Consider the following 18209-nt stretch of genomic DNA (forward strand, 5'->3'; position numbering starts at 1 on the left):
GCCACTGGAACATAAATGAAATCCTCAAGCATCAAACAGCTAACCTATCAGCCCAACTGCACCACCCTTAGGACTTCTGGACATTTCCAGCCAACTTACACCAGAACTCTCTTAGGTTTTGTCTCCCAATTAGAATGTGAGGTTCTTGAGAGCAAAGACTGTCTGATCTTTCTATTTATATCCCTAGTCCTTAGCACAATGCCTGGCACGTAGTAAGTGCTTAATAAAGGCTTTTTCATTAATTCATGTCTTTATTGGTAAGGCACCTTCCTGAATAGAACCCTGCAACGTGCACAGACAGTATAAGTATTATTTACAGTTGATAGACGACAAAATGCAGAGGTTAAGTGGCCTGTCGATAGTCATATAGCAAGTTGTATATTTTTGCCAGAATTCAAATCCTCATTTCCTGACTAAGGCTCTTTCCACTAAAGCATGCTGTCATACTTAAATCACAATAATGACCCACCCTGAGCAAAAAAAAAAAAAAAAAAAAGCATTTCAGGTAAATGATCAGGGAAGTAGAGAATATACCCACTTAAGGTAACTCAGTTTGACAAGTTCCAAAAGGATCCCCCCCCCCAAAAAAAACTATCAGTATCTTACAATAAGAACATGTGCATGTTTCCTTATTTTCCAGGTACTAGCTTCAACTAATTAGGAATTCTTCAAAGTCAATACTTAAGACAAAGCTGAAAACTTCTTAGCTGTATTTGAACAGCCTTACAACCTAAAGTAGAGAGCTACAAATCTAAAAAGAGAGGTAATAAGCATGGTTTAAAATAAGCCTAGTGATTCAAGATACTCAGAAGGCCCATTATGAATCTCAAGCTTCAGAATGTAGGTATGATATTCAAAGTGAAGGTAGATCTTTGATTTTAAGACGGGAAAAAAAAATTGGCAAGGCTGAGTCTAAGAAATAAATCAATCAAAAATGAATAGCTTGCTGTATGCCAGGCAGGGTAGTTAGGTATTACAGAGTATAGAGCACCGGGCTTCAAGTCAGGAAGATGTCCTCCTGAGTTCAAATCTGGCCTCAGATACTTACTAGCTGTGTGACCCTGGGCAAGTCACTTAATCCCTGTTTGCCTCATTTCCTCATCTGCAAAATGAGCTGGAGAAGGAAATGGCAAACCACTCCATTATCTTTGCCAAGAAAACTTCAAATTGGGTCAAAAGAGTTGGACACAACTGAACAATAAATATGCCAGGTACCTGCTATGTGCTGGCCCTTAGCATAGAGAGGTTCTCAAGGAGCTCACTCACATTCTAATTAGGTACATAGAGAACAGATGGAGCTAATATCAGAGAGAAAGGAATAGCAACTGGGAGAACCAAAAAGATCTTCTGCAAAAGATGGGATCTGGGTTGATACTTGAAGGACGCCGAAGAAACTAAGAGATGGAGGTGAAGAAGAAGAGCATTCCAGTCATGGTAGCCAGTCAGTATGAAAGCAAAAACAGGCATTCGAGTATTGCATGGGAAGGGCAATGTAGTTGGATGACAATGTGTGGAAGGGAAGTCGAGTGTCAGAAGACTGTTAAAGTAGGAAGAGGTCAGGTTTTAAAGAGCTTTATTTTAGAGAGAAGATTGTTTATATTTGATTCTAGTGGTAATATGTTTAAGAAAAGTCGCTTTGTTAGGTGTATGGGAAGATGTATTGGAGAGGTAAGAGAACTGAGGCAGGGGAACCATTTACAAAGCTATCATAATAGTCCAGGCAAGAAGAGGAGGAGGAAGGCCTGAACAAGGGTGGTAGCTATGTGAGTAGAAATAAGGGGGTTCACACAAGAGATACCATATAGGTAGAAATGACAACATTTCACAACAGGTGGATACATGAGGTGAAAGTGAGAAGTTGAAATCAACTAATTTGGGGGGAAAAACTGACAAATGTTTTTCTAAGGTTTCTAGTAAATAAAATAATCACTTGTGATTGTACTTTACTAAATTTTTCCCATATCTAACTGCAAGATGTTGGTTTTCTACTCAAATTTATGATTAAGAGAAAACATACAGTTGGTCCTTAAAGATCAGATTCATATATCCTATTTCATTTGGCCCTTCTCAAAAACTCCTCTTTGATGAGTAAATCTCACTGACAAAACTGTTTCTTCCTAAATAGAACTTAAGCATCAATTAGTTTATTTATGAATTATCAACATTTACTCTAATTACTTCAAGTCAGTTATAATCAGCATATGCCATAAGTCAAAGGAAAACCCTATTAACATGGAGCTAGGATAATCAGTATTGTTAAAGGGAAACAAGTATTCCAGCCTCCCCCATGTCTCCTTTTAACAAAAATGCATTCACATGCGTTATTCTTTTCAGCCCCACATAAAAAGAGGTGGTAACTCTGTGCCCACAACGTACTACCTAAGACTCTTGACTTAAGTCAGGACTTTATCAGGGGACTTAATAAGAAGTTAAATTGGATGAGGAAGAGACTTAGCAAAGTACCTTAATAACTACCTTACTCCGATCATGTGACCTTGTCAACTCTGAGCTGCTTTTATCACTGACCTTTTCATCACACTCAAAATTCAAAGGACTCCTTTGATAGAAAAATGTGAGGGGTTTGGCAGCTTAATATAAAGGACCTTTGTAAAGCTCTGCCACCTACCTCAAAAAGTAAAACAATTATTTAAAAAAAACCCACCACTGGGAGACTTTTCATTGATTTCTACAAATTGAAATTTTTTTTCCAGTTATGAATGTTGTGTTTTAATGATTTTTTTTTTGCTTTGCATTTTTTAATTTAAAATATACAGTACCACGGGGAATCAAAAACATGTTTAGCTAAAATAAATGTGTGCCCAATAATGGTTATTCAAAATTCATGGCAATGGAGGTGCAGAGGGGGTAGAAATATTTGATTTAACAGAACTGTACATTTATATTTCAAGATGTCAGAAATATATACAAAGTAAATTAATAAACACTGCCAGTAATTCTCAACCATTTTATCCCCAAAATAAAGAAGTTGGACAAGATAAATGCTATGGTCCATGCCTGCTCTAAATTCTGATTCTAGGATCTACTTTCTATTTTCCAAAGTCTTAAGATTATGACATAGTGGAAAGGACACTAGTCTTGGAGTGAGAGGACCTCAGCTATTTATCTATACATGTGATTTGGAGCAAGTCACTGACTCAATTTCTGAGGTTCCTACAGTCTCAAATGATCACCACCGAAAGGTTGGCCACTGAATGATTTGGAAAGGATCACCAGTCACAAAAACACTATTTAAAGGCAAAGGTATGATACAATCTGCATTAGAGGAAAAGGTATTCAGATGAATGAAATCACTCCTCCTTGAAACACTGAATTGTCTACTTCATAAAGTTGTTGTAAGAATCAAATGGCAAAGTATACTTTGTAACTGCAAAAGGCTATAAAGGCAAGCTACTAATAGGAGGTCTTGTAGAGTATCGCTATGATGGGAGACAGACGAGTTGTGTTGGCTACCCTCCAGCAAAGAAAAGAGAGGACAGGGCCCTGATACCTTCATGGTAATCCACTGGCTGTGGAGTACTTACTCAAACAGACCAGGTGTCAAACAAATTCAAGGTTTCTATGTGACTATGACACCACTGAGCTAGATACTACCCTGCCTCAACACATCTTTTTGACATATTTTTCCTCAGCTTCTTTGTATAAGGAGATATTTGGCCTTCACACTAAAGTCCTCATTAAGTAAAAAGAAAATCACAATGAAGGAGAAAAGAAAGGAAATTTACATATGCTCTACATAATCTATGATATACACATGCCTACTCTCTTTCCCACTAACTGCTGCTATGTTCAAAAGCTAATCTATTTAAATTTTATTTAAATTTACATTTATGTGTCTTTCCCAACATGTCACCAAAGATCTGTTATTCTAAAACTACCACAGGATTTTCAACACCTTTGAAGGCTTTAAAAAGATCATAAGTACTAAGGTTTTCTACTAATTGCCTAATTTTGATGATGAAGTTGGATATTAAGCTCTGAAAACACACTGGTATAGTGATAACCAAAAGTGGCATGGTATTTTTTATTATTAATAGATAGTGCCCAACCAATCACTTTACTTCTGGGCCCTGAGTGACTTACTGTACAGAAGGAATTATTACATTCAATTCAACAAGCACCTACTATGTGCCATGCAATATGCCAGGTACTGGAGTTACAAAGAAATAAAAATTAAAACGTTTGCTGCTCTCCAGGAGCTTACATTCCGCTGGGGGAAACAACATGTACAAATAAGCAATTCAGAGTATTTTTTATGGGAGTGGAGTATTAATACACACTGTCAGATTAACATTAGTTGTATGATAAAGGAAGAGATCAGTAGAGACCGCTTTGTTACAAAGGTGGTCATACTTGAGCAGAGTTTGGAACGCTACTAAGAATTCCAAGAGAAAGTAGGACTTAGATGAGGTGGGAAAGTATTCCAGGATGGGGAATAGCCCGTATGGTCAGATAGATAAGGTGGAATACAGAGAATGACAAGTAAACCAGTCTGGATGGAACACAACAGGTGGGGAGGGAGTAATGGGAAATAAGTCTGTAAAGACAGATTATTATATAGTACTTTAAGGCTTTACTTATATTACTTAATTTCTTCTCATTTGGTCATCAACAATCCTATGAAGTTGGTACTACTATTATCCCCATTTTAGAGATGAGGAAACTGAGGCAGGGCTTGAACCTGGGGCCTTCCTGACTCCAAGTACAACACACTATCCATTACACCACGCCAATCAAAGGAGTTTATATTTGATCCTACATCAATAAGGAGCCACTGAAGCTTCTTTCACAGGAGAGTGCCATGGTCAGACCTGAACTTTAGGAAGCTCAACTTGGTAGCTATGGAGTGCAGATTGAAGATCAAAGAGATGGGGATATGAAGACTAAAATCTATATAGATTACATATGATATATATAGATAGATACAAATCTATAAGGCTACTTTAAAAATTAGGCAAGAAGCAGTGAGTGCTTGAAATTGAGTGGTGACTCAAGTGGAGAGAAAGGGACAGAGTCTAGATATGTCATGGACACAGAATTGGTCAATTTTGACAAAAGTTTGTTGGACATGGAGAGTGGAGGGAAGAAAGTGGAAGAATCAAGAATGATTCTGAGGTTGTGGCCCAGATCTGGGGAACTGGAAAATGGTGGTGCCCTTGACAGAGATAAGTAAGTTAGGAAGAGGGGTGTATTTTGTTGTTACTGTTTTTTGAGGGAGAGGAAAAATGGACTCCATTTTGGACGTGGCAAGAATTCCAAGTATAGGGAATACAAAGAAATCTAGAAAGACCTTTGTAAAATAACTCAAAGTGAAAAAAAAAGCAGAACTGAAAGAAGAGAATATATACTATACTCATATTAAGAGGAAGCAAGAATGAATGGACAAACAAAAAATGCCAATAGTCAAGCAAAGGGAGTGACCTGCATGGTAATTATGCATTAAAAGAATGATTGACTAAGTAAGCTTGAATAAGCTATACTGATATTTAATATTGTTTAAATATATCATTTCATTTTTTTTTTTTGAAGCAGACTTAGGACGAATTGGGTTGATGCACCCATCCTAGAATCCACTGGGGTATTCAGCGTATGTCTGAGAGAACACAGATAGTAAAGAATCAAGGCTTATACAATGCTTTATAATTAACAAAGCACCTTCACATACTTTACTTCAAAAGAGCCCTCTAAAAGCAGCTTGTGAGCTATAAAATCTGGAAGATTATCCCCAATTAACAGGCCAAGAAACAGAAGCTGAACCGGTGAGTTGCCTATATGGTTAAGAGCTGACAGAGCTGGACTCAAACTCTGAGTCCACATCCCCTGCTTTTTCCCATTTTTTTTTCACTGACTCTATGGGACTCATTTACCTAATTGGACATAAGACAGGTACAGGAATAAGTGGAAAAACAATGCCAAACGAAGGTCTCATTCACACACAGCATCAGAATCTTTGTCTATTTTTCTATCCCCAGCACCCACAACAGGGCACATGGTAGATACCTGACAAACACCACTGCATAAGCAAATTACAAGGGACAATCCCTTTGCAGGCTAGTGAATAATAAGAAGTGCATCCTCTTCTCTTCCATTTCCCTCAGGTTGGGGCTTTCCTCAGCAATGCTCTCAAACCAAGTATGGCTACTTCCACATACAAGTAACAATCAGATCACAGTGTAGAATATATGGATGATGAGAAGCAACATGGTGTAGGGGACAGAGTACTGGCCTGTTTCCTCCCTCTCCTTCATCCCCACACTTTTAATTCGTCCAAAGAACCCCACTGATTCTACCTTCAGTATCTTTAAAATGCACTGTTGTCTTTCCATTCCTACTATCACCACCCTATTTCAGGCCCTTGTCACCTCTCACATCCTCCTACATCTCCCTGCCTCCCAGCTCAGTCCTCCACCTCTCCATTCATCTGTGCTACTATACAGCTGGATAGATTTTCTTAAAGCACAACTCTAGCTGTGTAATTACCCTTTGTCATCTTGCCCATCTAAAACTTTTAACAATTCCTTATTAGATGAATTTTGCCACTTATTACGCATATGGCCCATCACTTAGTTTCTCTGGTACTTAGTTTCCTCATCTATAAATTGAGAAGGTTGGACTAGATGGCCTCTGAAGTCCCTTTCAGTTCTTAATACTATGATAAAATCCAAATTCCATCACTTCATTAAAAACCCTCCACAATATTCCAAAGCTGCCTTTCCAGCTTCATCTCCTATTACCTCTCTTTGGGTATGCTCTCCCATTTGGATATTCTCCTCTCCCATCAAACAGATCTACCACCTAATCCCTGAACTTGCCCCTGTGCTTTCCTTTGCTCCAAATGATTCCTCTGGAATGCCCTCCTCACTGCAGGAAAGAGACAGAATCTGTCCAGTTCTTACCCATCCTGTAAGAACTAACATAAATGCCACCTTCATCAAGCTGTCTTCCATTTCTGCCACCCTCGTCTTCATCCCAAAATTAAATTTCTCCATCTTTATTGTATGTTCAAACCCTACTTCATATTCCAATTATTTGAGCAAGCATCCTATAAACCCTGTTAATCTGACTACGTCTTAGTTAGAGGTCCATAACACACAGTGTTAGGAAAGGATCTCAGACACAATCTAGCCCAGGGGTGAGGAACTTGTGGCCTCAAGGCCATGTGATCCTCTAGGTCCTCAAGTGTGGCCCTCTGACCGAATCCAAACTTCACAGAACAAATCCTTTTATTAAGGCTAGATTCCAGTCTAACCAATACTTAAACAAGAACACACTCCACAATATAACTACAAAGGGTCATACGGCCACTGCTGGAAGACTTCCAGTGACAGAGAACCCACAAACTCTATTTTAACATCTAAGTAAATGACTCCTGTACCTTGGTATCTAGCCCTAATGGAACTCCAGTCCCACATAAACTGCCTCCTGGATACCTCCAACTGGATGTTCCCACCGGGATCTCCGTATGACCAAAACACAGCTCATTAACTTCCTCCAAACGTCCCTGTTTCTGTTGGGGACACCACCTTCCTCATAGTCACTGAGGTTCACAATCTGAGAATCATCCTCAGCTCTTCCTTTTTCCTCCGTCCCCATTTCCAATCAGAGATCAAGTCTTAGCGATTCTTCCTCCACTTCTCTTCTCCACTTGCATAGACAACACCATGGTTCAAGCCCTTATCAATTCTTACCTAAGATTGCAACAGCTTCCTAATTGGTCTCCTTGCCTCCAGGCTATTCCCCCCTCCAATCCATCCTCCTTCACAGTAGCTCCATTTAGGTAGCTGCCAAAACCATCTACCTAAAATTCAAGTCTAATCATTTCACTATCCTGCTCAGGAAATTTCAATGGCCCATTACCTCTAGGACAGGGTTTCTTTATATGGAGTCCATAGATGTCTAAGGAGTCCATGAACAGATTTGAGGTAATCCATGAAAATGAATGGGAAAGATAATTACAGCTTTATTTTCACTACCTATAACTGAAAGTTACAAATTCCTTCAATTATGAATGTTAAAAAAAAAGTATTGAGAAGGAATCCATAGGCTTCATCAGAATGTCAAAAGGGTCCATGATGCAAAAAAAAAAAAAAAAAAGGCCAATTCTACCTGTGCATAGCTTTTTTTTGTTAATAAGTTTTTTTGTTTTATCATGCCTGGAATTTGCTTCTTGCCAACTTGAACCTTTTGCTCTTGATTATGTCCTCTGTGGTTAAGCTAATAGCCGTCAAATACACGACAATAGCTGACAACCCCTTGCATCAAATCTTTTCATCTTCAGGCAAAACATCCCCAGTTTATTCAACAGATCCTCATATTGCCAAGCTCTCAAGGCCTTCACCATCCTGGTTGCCTTCCCCACCGCTGCATCTGGATACTAGCCATCAAATTTCTTCCAGGGTGAGTCACGTAAAATCAGGGGTCTTTTCTACTGTGAGCCCCTAGCAGTAAAAGCTAACTAATAAATTTAATAATAATATATATTTATAAATTATGTGCATGTAATATTGTACTAATATGTACATGATAAAACACAAACATTCTGAAACAATGAAATAAATGTTTTATTATTTTATTTCCTTATAATTAAAAAAAACTCTTTTTTTCTTGAGAGCAATGTGATCGAATGTTTTATGGTCTTAGAAAATGTCTTGTGTACCTTCTGGGGCAGGGTGAACTTGTAATAATTGCTCCCTTCCATATCCTTGGCTACTTATTGTCCTTTGAGAAGATATGCCACCTCCCTTTTCTCTGCCTTTATCCTGTCTGACCCCCACACCTGGAATGCCTACCCTTCTCACCTGTGCCTCTTACAATCCTTCAAGACTCAGTTCAAATGCCACCTTCTAAGGAGGCTTGTTCTAATTCTTGTAGCTGCTAGTACCTTCCCTCTAAGGACTCCTTCCTTCTGCTCGGTAGGCATCTGGTATATACATATTTATGCAGATGCTGTTTTCCCATTAGATTAGCTGCTAGAGAAAAGGTATTATTTTTAAACTTTTTTGTATTCCCAGCACTTAGTACAGTACTTGGTACACAGTAAGTGCTTAACAAATGCTTGCTGCTCAAGTGAAAAGTCCTTTATAAAATGCGGGTTGTTTAGAACTGAACCCAAGTTACTCCAGATGTGGCATGCCAGGGTCAGAGGTTCAACAAGAATATCACCTGGACAGGATGTATGTCATAATGCAGCCCAAAATTCCTTTGGTTTTCTTGGCTGTTGACACTAAAAACACCAGATCTTTTACAGACAGACTGCTGTCTAGGTCTTCCCCAACTTGGATTTAAAAAAATCAACTTCACAGGTGCAAGTCTAAGACTTTCCATTTATCCCTATTAAAGTTCATCTCATTAGATTCAGCTCAATGTTCCAGTTTATCAAGATCTTTCTGAATCTTGACGGTCAGCCAGTGGGTTAGCCTTCCCTCCCTGCTTTGTGCAATCCACAAAGTCAGTAAACATTCTTTGTTGTATTCCTCACGGTGCCTCGCACAGAGCTGAACTGCAAATAAATATTTGCTGGACATTTATATTCTGCACAAGCCACACATCAGCTGTTTATTATCTGTATTTATTCTTTATCTGTATGTCTTCTATGTTGGTCCATGTCAGTGGTGTTTGTTTTAAATTGTAAGCCCCTAGGATGGCAACAGCTCACATTTCTAAACCTACTAAGGTCCTCACCAATCGATCAACAAATATTAAGCACCTACCATGTGCCAGGCATCATGTTAGGTATTGATACAAGTACAAAGAATGAAACAATCACTACTTACAAAAGGCTTACATTCTAATGGGAAAAACAAGAACATATGAAAAAATCTACAGCACAAATATTAAGTAAAGACAAATATATACAAAGCCATTAAAATATCATTAAAAGGCAGTTAGATAGGAAAAACCTACACATAATGCTGAGTGAGCGGAGCAGAGCCAGGAGAACATTATACACAACCACAGATATATGGATTCTGTGAGGACTAACCCTGATAGACTTTGCTCTTCTCAGCAACACAAGGTGCAAAGACAACTCCAAAGGACTCACGATGGAGAATGCTATCTACATCCAGAGAAAGAACTATGAAGTATGAACGCAGATTGAGACACACTTCATGCTCGCCTTTGTTTTCCTGTTTTTTTTTTCTCCTTTTGTTTTTGGGGGTTTTTTTTTGGTTCTGTTTCTTCTTTCTCATGATTCATTCCATTGGTCATAATTCTTCTCCACAACTTGACTAGTGTGTAAATTAATTCAATGTGAAGTTATACGTGGAAGTTATACAGGATTCCACGCCATCTTGGGGAGGGAGTGGGGGAGGGAGGGAAGAAAATCTGGAACTCAAAATTATGTAGAACCGAGTGTTGTAAACTAAAAATTAAAAAAAATAATAATTAAAAAAAGGCAATTAGATAGAAACGGAGGACACTAATATTTGGGGGGATCAGAAAAGGGCTGATGCAGAAAACAATGTGTGAGCTCTGTGTTAAAGGAATAGAGGGACTCTATGAGGTGGAGGTAAGGAAGTGGCACATTCCAGGCACAGGAGTGCTGAGGAATATCATGGAACAGAGGTGACGGTAGGGTGCTCTAGAAAATGACAGAAGAACAGAAGCTTTGCCAAGTCTGATGGAGCTGGAAAGGCTTCAAAAGCAGGATGTGGACTGACTCTATGTTGTTTGAGAACCAGCCTAGTTAAGTCTGGAGTGGTCCACTGCCACCAGGTGAAGAGTCCTTTGGGCTTCAACGGAGCAACAAGATGAGGGGCTGTGACCTGTGTCCCTGGAGAAGTACCCATGTTGATGAAATCAACAGATTCTTCAAGTGTTGTCCTTCAAGAACTGAAGTATTTGTATAGCACTATATGATGACAAACACTTCACAACTACCTGGGGGAAGAAGCTAGTACAATTATGTTTATTCCCTTGTGTTCCGAGGTGTAAACAAATTCAGGAGGTTAAATGACCTGCTTATATTCACACTATCAGTAGGAATGTATGTCTACAGAGAGCTGGAGGGGACTTACAGAACATGTACTCTAACCTCCTTTTTTCACTGAGGCCAACAAGTCAAAATGACTGATATTTATAGAATGACTGAGTTCTGCAAAGGAGCCTTACGTGCATTATCTCATTTGATCTTTTTGACCACCAGTGAGTAAGTTCTACAGTTATTACCTTCGCTTTATTGCAAATGAGCTCAGAAAGGTTACATGATTGGTCCAGACTCAAAAAACTAGTGAGCATGTGAGGTGGCACAAGAACCAAAGTTTGCCAAAATCCAAATCCAGCAGCTTTCTCTCCATTAATCTGCAATGCCTCCCTGGCACTATGCAGGTAATTAACAAAATGCTTTCCCCCCCCTTTTAATGCAGTAATGCTTTACTCCAAAACTGTCAAGAAAACTCTATCCAGAGATCCGAAATGTATAAAGAGAGAAAAGTCACTGCGCTATGATGAAGAAGTAGAAGACATGAGTTCAAGTCCCACGTGTGACACATGGTGGCTGTGTGACCCCAGGAAAATAACCTAACCTGCCAGTGCCCAGGCTCTAAGACTATAAAATCGTGAAACAGGTGTTGTTCTGCATCAGCAGAAGGAGGATTTTCATAGGGAATTCCTTATACCAATAAAATCAAAGGACAAGTCCAAAAAAAAAAAAGAATAAGCCATTTAAAAATCAGACTCTTAACCCTTTGCTTTTCACTGCGCTTGCCTGGTTTGCTTCCTATTTAAAAATCTGCATCCCAAGCACCTAGATTAGTGTCTGGCCCATAGTAGGAGCTTAATATATTCTAGTTGATTTATGCTCAGGGCCTTTGCAAAAACAGCTAAGACTATTAGCCTGTCTCAGAACAAGTGGAACTGCATATTAACAGTTAGGCTGACGCGTACAGCTGACAGACTGTTTAGTTATACTAATGGGGCTACTTTCAAACAGAAGGTTTTCAAAAAGAAAGCAAAGTAACTGGGATTCTATAATTCTGAATGATATTGATTCAATTCTGAATTATAATTCTGACCTGGGAGGGGAGGAAGGGAGAGAGTCAGCATTTATATAGTGCCTACGATGTGCCAGTCACTGTGTTAAATGTTTTTCAGAAATATTATTTTATTTGATTCTCACAACAACCCTGTGAGGTAGGTGCCACTGTTATTTTCATTTTTTATAGCTGAAGAAACCAAGGAAAACAGAGATTAAGTAACTTGCCCAGGGACCCACAACTGTTAAGTATCTGAGGCCAAACTGAACTCAGGACTTCCTGACGGTGGCCAGGTGCTGTATTCACTCCATCACTAGCTGTTAATATTCCACTTTACCTGACTTCCAGGTCCCATCCTCAAAAGAAGTATTTTGATAAAAATATTTTGCAGTCTTGGAATCACTGAATGTCCTGAATCCACATGTCCAGATCATTTTAGCCTAAATGTTTGAGATCAGCAGTTCTCAAAGTGTGGTCTAGGGTTTTGGGTGTCCCTAAGACCCTAATGGGGGTCTTCAATGTAAAAACTATTTTCATAGTCATAATAAGGTATTTTAATTTCTAATATCATAAATATTAACAGATATAACCCACATAAACAAAAGCTCTTGAAGGAGGAGAGGGTCTCAATAATTTCAAAAAGCATAAAGGGGTCCTAAAACAAAAAAGTTTGAGAATTGCTGATTTAGATCAAAGTTAAAAAGAATTATTCAGGGTCCTGAAAATTTTTAAAGGAATCTCATTAGGCAAAGTAAACCAATATTCCAACGAGGTAATTTACATTCAACAATTTAAGTTTAATTTTATAATTACTGCCGGCTGTCCAGACACGGCTCGTTTCAAAAGAGGCAATTGCTCAAATGTGACTTAATGCTTAAGATTCACTTAAAACAATCCTAGCATGCCACTTGTCACTCCAACTGCCCACTTTGTTAAAAGAATTTCAGATCATTAGTCCCAACTACAGAGAAGGAACTGGCTTAAATATAAGGATTTGCAAAAAATCCTTGCAGTTACTGGGAGACAGCCCAGACCCACTCCCCTCCCTGCCAACACACACACACACAGCCTCTCCTCTGTGCAACCTGGTATCATCCTTCCTGGAGTAGGCATGGGGCCAAGTTTAGGCAAACCTACTAAGATACAGTAGGGAAGGGAGGGAAGCCAGGAAGTTCTAAGACACAAATATACTTTAAGTATATTGTGTGTGTTTGGACTAGATTTTCAATTTCTTCCCTTTAGGGAACTCTCATCGGGAGAACTTCTTCTACCAATACAGACTGGCAGAGTATAGTTTCAGAGAGTTGCCTGGGGCACTGAGAGGTTAAGTAACCTATCCAGGGCCACACAGCCAATATACATGTCAGAAGTATAACTCAAATCCGAGTCTTCCTAACTCTGAGGTCAGCTTTTATTTGCTACACTGCCTTCTGTATATTTTAAAGATTTTAAATTTTCACCTCTAGAGTCCTTTGCTATAGTCTGCAGTTTGTAGGCACATCTGCACCTTTGAAGATTGCTGAAACTTCTTGCAGAGTTTGGGATATAAGCCTAGGCCTGGCTCAAAGTTTAAAGCAGGAGGAGGAAGAGAAGTTCTCTAGACTTCTGGCTGGACTATTCGCTCATATATATAGCCTGAGGGTGGACAGCAGGTAACTCAGGAGCTCCCTTTTTCTACTCTCCTCTCTTCCAAAAGAAAGGAATAAAGAGAAAAATTGGCAAGTAAAGGAAAGGTGACTGGATTTGATCCAAGAGAGAATTCATTCAGTTTCATTTCCCAGGAACTGCACAAGTCTTGGATCTTCTCCAAGTTATAATACTTTATTACATAGCATTTTATGAATTTCCAAAGCTTTCACATACATTGTCATCTGATCCGCATAACAACACCATGAGGCAGGCAGGGGAGATATTATCACTTCCATTTTACAGTTGAAGAAACTGAGGTTTAACTTGCTCAAGGTCATAGCAGTGCTCTTTTCAGTGCCAGCTTAACCTAAGGGAGGCAGTCAACATCAGGGACAGCTCTACCTCAAACTGCAAAGTTTGGAATAAATTTTGGGTATGATACTCTACAAGAGACGAAGTCCCTTCAGACAGGCCATTTAGAGGCAGTCAGTATCAGCAAGTGCAAGGTGCTAACTAAAAAATGCAAGCTATTTCCCAGAGTGGGTGGTCAAGGATGGTTTAAGAATGAGACAAAATGAAGTTTTAATTATGTTTCAGGTATTCATCTCCCTCCTCCCCATCTTTAAAGTCCTGGAATAGGAAAGGGAAATGGCCCAAGGCAGAAGTGGGCAGTTATCACATATTCATATTGGAAGGGGCAATAGAAAACACCTAGTACTATGCCCTTACTGTACTGATTAGAGACCTGAGGTCCAGAAAGACAGCGATTTGCCCAAGGTCACACATGTAGCAAGTGGCAGAGCCAGGATTTGAACCCAAGGCTTCTTGTATCCGTTTTCATTACATGATGCCCTGAATCCAACAGTCTGCCTAAGATATTGGAATAAAGATGCCCATTCATTAGAGTCCAGATCAGGGCTAGGGGAGCTTGAAGAGAGATTTCTAGTCCCATAAAGCTTTAATACTGGGATGTCTGCCCCAAATCATAACTTTTACTCTATTATTACCATTTATTTATAATGCATTAAAAAGTTTTAGGGCAGGAGGATAGGCTTTCCAGGGATTAGCACAGTTCTTGGCATATAGTGAATGCTTAACAAATGCTTGTTGACTTTCCTGGGCTTCAACCAAAAGCCAAAACCTTATCTCCAACTCTCTGTTATTTCTACAAACACACACTTATTCACTCTTATTTTTTTCCTTAGGGGGCTTTGGTGGAAGACTTGAGATAAAGGGTGGCCTCCATACAATGCTGCGACCCCTGCCACCAGGGGGAGCAGTTTCAAGATGCCCCAGGCAACCGGGGTGGGGGGGAGGGGGGAGGGAGTTGAAAGAGCTTAAAGCAGTAATCCAGGAGCCAAGGCTGTGATTTCTAACTCCGCTTTTTTTTGCTTCTAGGGAACCCCCGCCCCCCACAGGCTGATCGGGTTACAGTTGCCCCGCCCCCAGATCCCCAACTCTTAGAAAAGAAAATTGCAATCGGAATTAACGGGCTGCCCGCCGAGCCTCCCATTCAAAGCCCCCATCCCTCCCTGCTTCCGCCCCAGTCCCCACCTCATCCCAATCCCACCCCCTCCGCCCTCACCCCCCATCCCGTCCCAGGACTCCGGAGTCAGGCAACGTCATCTTTACAGCCTCCCCAATTTAACTCTTTCCTCTTCCAGCTGCGAACGTGGCCCACTCGGGGGCCGCCCAGACCCAACCTCGGCCAACTTTTCTTCCCCAACTTCAGACCCAAGGAGCGGAGCCAGCCCGACGGCAGAATGGGGGGTGGTGGTAGGACTCGGCCGGGGCTTCCCCGGTTCTGCCGCCAGCGCAGGGAACAGCAGGACCGGGTTTTTTTTTTTAAAGGTCTCACCCTGTGCAGAGCCCGGGAGGAATTAGCTCCTGCCTCTCATTCCCCCAGCCCGCAACAGACCCTCCCCCTCGATCTTCCTCTCCCCGGGAGCCCAGACAAGGGGGTGAGGGGGACTGGGGGCTGGAGAAGAGATCCGGCGGGGATCCCCTAACTCTCGTGCGCCGGATCCATCTCGGGCAGCGCCGGGAAAGGGCGGGGAGAGGAGGGGCCGGGAGGGAGACGTGTCACTCCGGGCGGCCTCGGAGGGAGCCAGCCGAGCAGTCCCCCTATCCGATCCCTCACGTCTTTCCTGGGGGATATCCAGCGGACCACCCCGTCGAGGAACACTCGGCTCCCCCTTCCCGAAGGCTGGAGAGGAGGGAATGCCCCCTCCCCAAGGGCGAGGAAGGAAGCTGCTCCTAGACGGGGCGCCCCCTCCCCAAAGGCCCGGGAGGATGGGGCACCAGCTTTCTTAGACTGGGGGCCCCCTCCTCATACCCCGGGGAGGAGGAAGCGCCAAATCTCCCAAAGCTAGTGAGGAGGGGGCACGGCCGCACCTAGACGGGGTGCCCCCTCCCCAAAGGCTAGTGGGGGTGGGACACGGCGACTCCTAGACGGAGCGCCCCCTCCCCACAGCCAGGGAAGGAGGGTCATGGCTGCTCCTAGACGGGCCGGGGGTTGGGGGAGGAGGAAGGAGGATCTGTCCAGCCAGGTCCGAGAAGCCCGGGGAGCCCAGCCCGCCCCTCCCAGATGCCGGGGCAGCTCCCCCAGGGTCGAGCTGCAGGAGCAGCGGCGGAGCCCCGGGTGAAGTTTCCTACCTGCACTAGGAGAAGCCGGAATGAAGAAGAGGCGCCGCCGATTAACGCTGCCAACGCCGCCGCCGCTGCCGGTCACGGGAAAATAAGAACCCCGACGAGGAGGAGCCGGCGCCGGCCACTCGCCCCAGCCCCAGAGAAGGAAGGCAGCTCCGCCTGCCGCTCGAGCGCCCCGCAGTGCCCGCTGCACGCCTGCCGCCGCCGCCGCCTCCCCAGACTTCCCCGCTCTCCAGCTGCACGCCTGTCCGTCCGTCTGGGCTCTGCGTGCGTGTGTGTGTGTGTGGAGTCGTGGCACTTTCTGCCTCCGAGCTGGCGAACGCCCCCCGCCCCCCCCTCTCCTCCTCCGCCTCCTCCTCCTCCTCCTCCTCCTTCCTCGCCGCCGCCGCCGCCGGGATCACCGCCTCCTGCGTTCCGCCCCCTCCCCTCCACCCAGGACCAGCCATTCATCGGCCGGCCCGCGCCTATTGGCCGTCGGCCCGCCACTCCGCCGGCCGCCGGCCACTCAGAGAGCCGGCAGCTGGAGCCGAACGGGCCGCAGGCCACGGCTATTGGACGGAGAGGAGGGTTTCCCCGGCGGCCAATGGGAGCGGGGAAGAGCCGCGAGAAGAGGAGAGGAGGGAGAGGCAAAGTGGGAGGGGAGCCGGAGGGGACCGAGCCACCCTGTGCTGTAGGGCTCCGGGTGCAAAGGCGGGGAGGGGAAGGGGGGCGGGGGTGGGAGCAAAAGTGCATCCGTCTGGCGTCGCCCTGGCCACCCGCGCCCTCCAGGGTCGCAAGGACCCGCCGCCTTCTGCGCGCCCAAGGCCCGGGGGCCCGTTTAGCCAGTGCATGGGGCCGGGGGCCTTCAGAAAGCAACCCTGCTCTTCTCGCCTCGCCCCCAGCCCCGCATAAGCTGCTGACCTCCTGGTTCTTGGGCCAGCCCTTGTGCAGATCCGAGAAGGGACCTGGCAGAGGACTAACGGGCGATGCCCTCCTACCCCTCCAAGGCTGAGGTTTCCGAGGGTGCCCCCCCCCCCCCGCCTTTGCACAATACATCGCCGGCATGGAGAGAGAGTTTATTCAACAAGACAAAACTCCCCTGAAAAGTGGCGTCCTCCCCTCAACCTCCTCCACCCACCCGGGGAGACTGACGTCTGGTCTCTTGCGTATGAGAGGTTGTACCTACTGTTTGGGCACGCAAGGGCCCCCCTGCCTTTAAGGGGTTTGTAATCGAATTTAACAAGAATTCCCCTGGAACGGGCTGAGGGATAGTCGATCACCCCTAGAACAAACGTGATTGGCTGCCTCAGAGGGTTCGAAAGGATTAAGGCCAAGTAACAGTATCCCCATTTTAGAGATGAGTAAACCGAGGCTGAATGTAAAGTGTTTTGCAAACCTTGAAGCTGGCTATTCTTCTTATTTAAGGCCAGTACCGAAACGGCTAAAGTGGCGGCAATGTGCCAAAAGCCAGCTTGTTTTGCGTGAGTTAAAGAAGAGATAGTGGTTTTATGTTTTCATATATTATTTTTTATTATTTTTATTTTTATAGATGTGTAGGAAGCCAGGGCCAAGAAAGGAGGTGTGATAGAAGTGAAGATCCAGATGAACAGTGTCTGTAGCACAGTGCTGAGCAAACTTAGCACTTAATAAATATCATCGATCGATGTTTAATCATTATTTAATATTAGGCTTCTAAGTCTAAAGCAGAACCGGTCTCTTTAGATTTTTATGTCTTTCAATTAAGATTATTTCAGGCCTGTTTTTAATCTCACGTTATCAGTTGGGTCCTTAAATTAAATGCTTGAACTTTAGCCACTGCCTACTTAGTAACCCACAACATTCAGAAAAAAGTTCATCATGCAAGGACCATAAAGCTCTAGGTTAACTGCCTCCAACTTCTCTACACTTCTTCCCTTTCTTGCATACTGCCTGATCTTCTGATTTCCTTTACACACGTTC

General features: G+C 43.1%; 1 protein-coding gene across 1 annotated transcript in view; it reads right to left on the minus strand.

Moving 5' to 3' along the window:
- The window catches only part of RRBP1 (ribosome binding protein 1), a 121686-nt gene extending 105079 nt beyond the window's left edge, over positions 1-16607 (minus strand). The window contains exon 1 of the mRNA XM_036748995.1: positions 16278-16607. The gene's annotated coding sequence lies outside the window, so the exon portion shown is untranslated. The remainder of the gene's footprint in view (positions 1-16277) is intronic.
- Positions 16608-18209: the final 1602 nt, after the last annotated feature.

This window comes from Trichosurus vulpecula, chromosome 3 (genome assembly GCF_011100635.1).
Source record: "Trichosurus vulpecula isolate mTriVul1 chromosome 3, mTriVul1.pri, whole genome shotgun sequence".
In the NCBI taxonomy this organism is placed as follows: Eukaryota; Metazoa; Chordata; class Mammalia; order Diprotodontia; family Phalangeridae; genus Trichosurus; species Trichosurus vulpecula.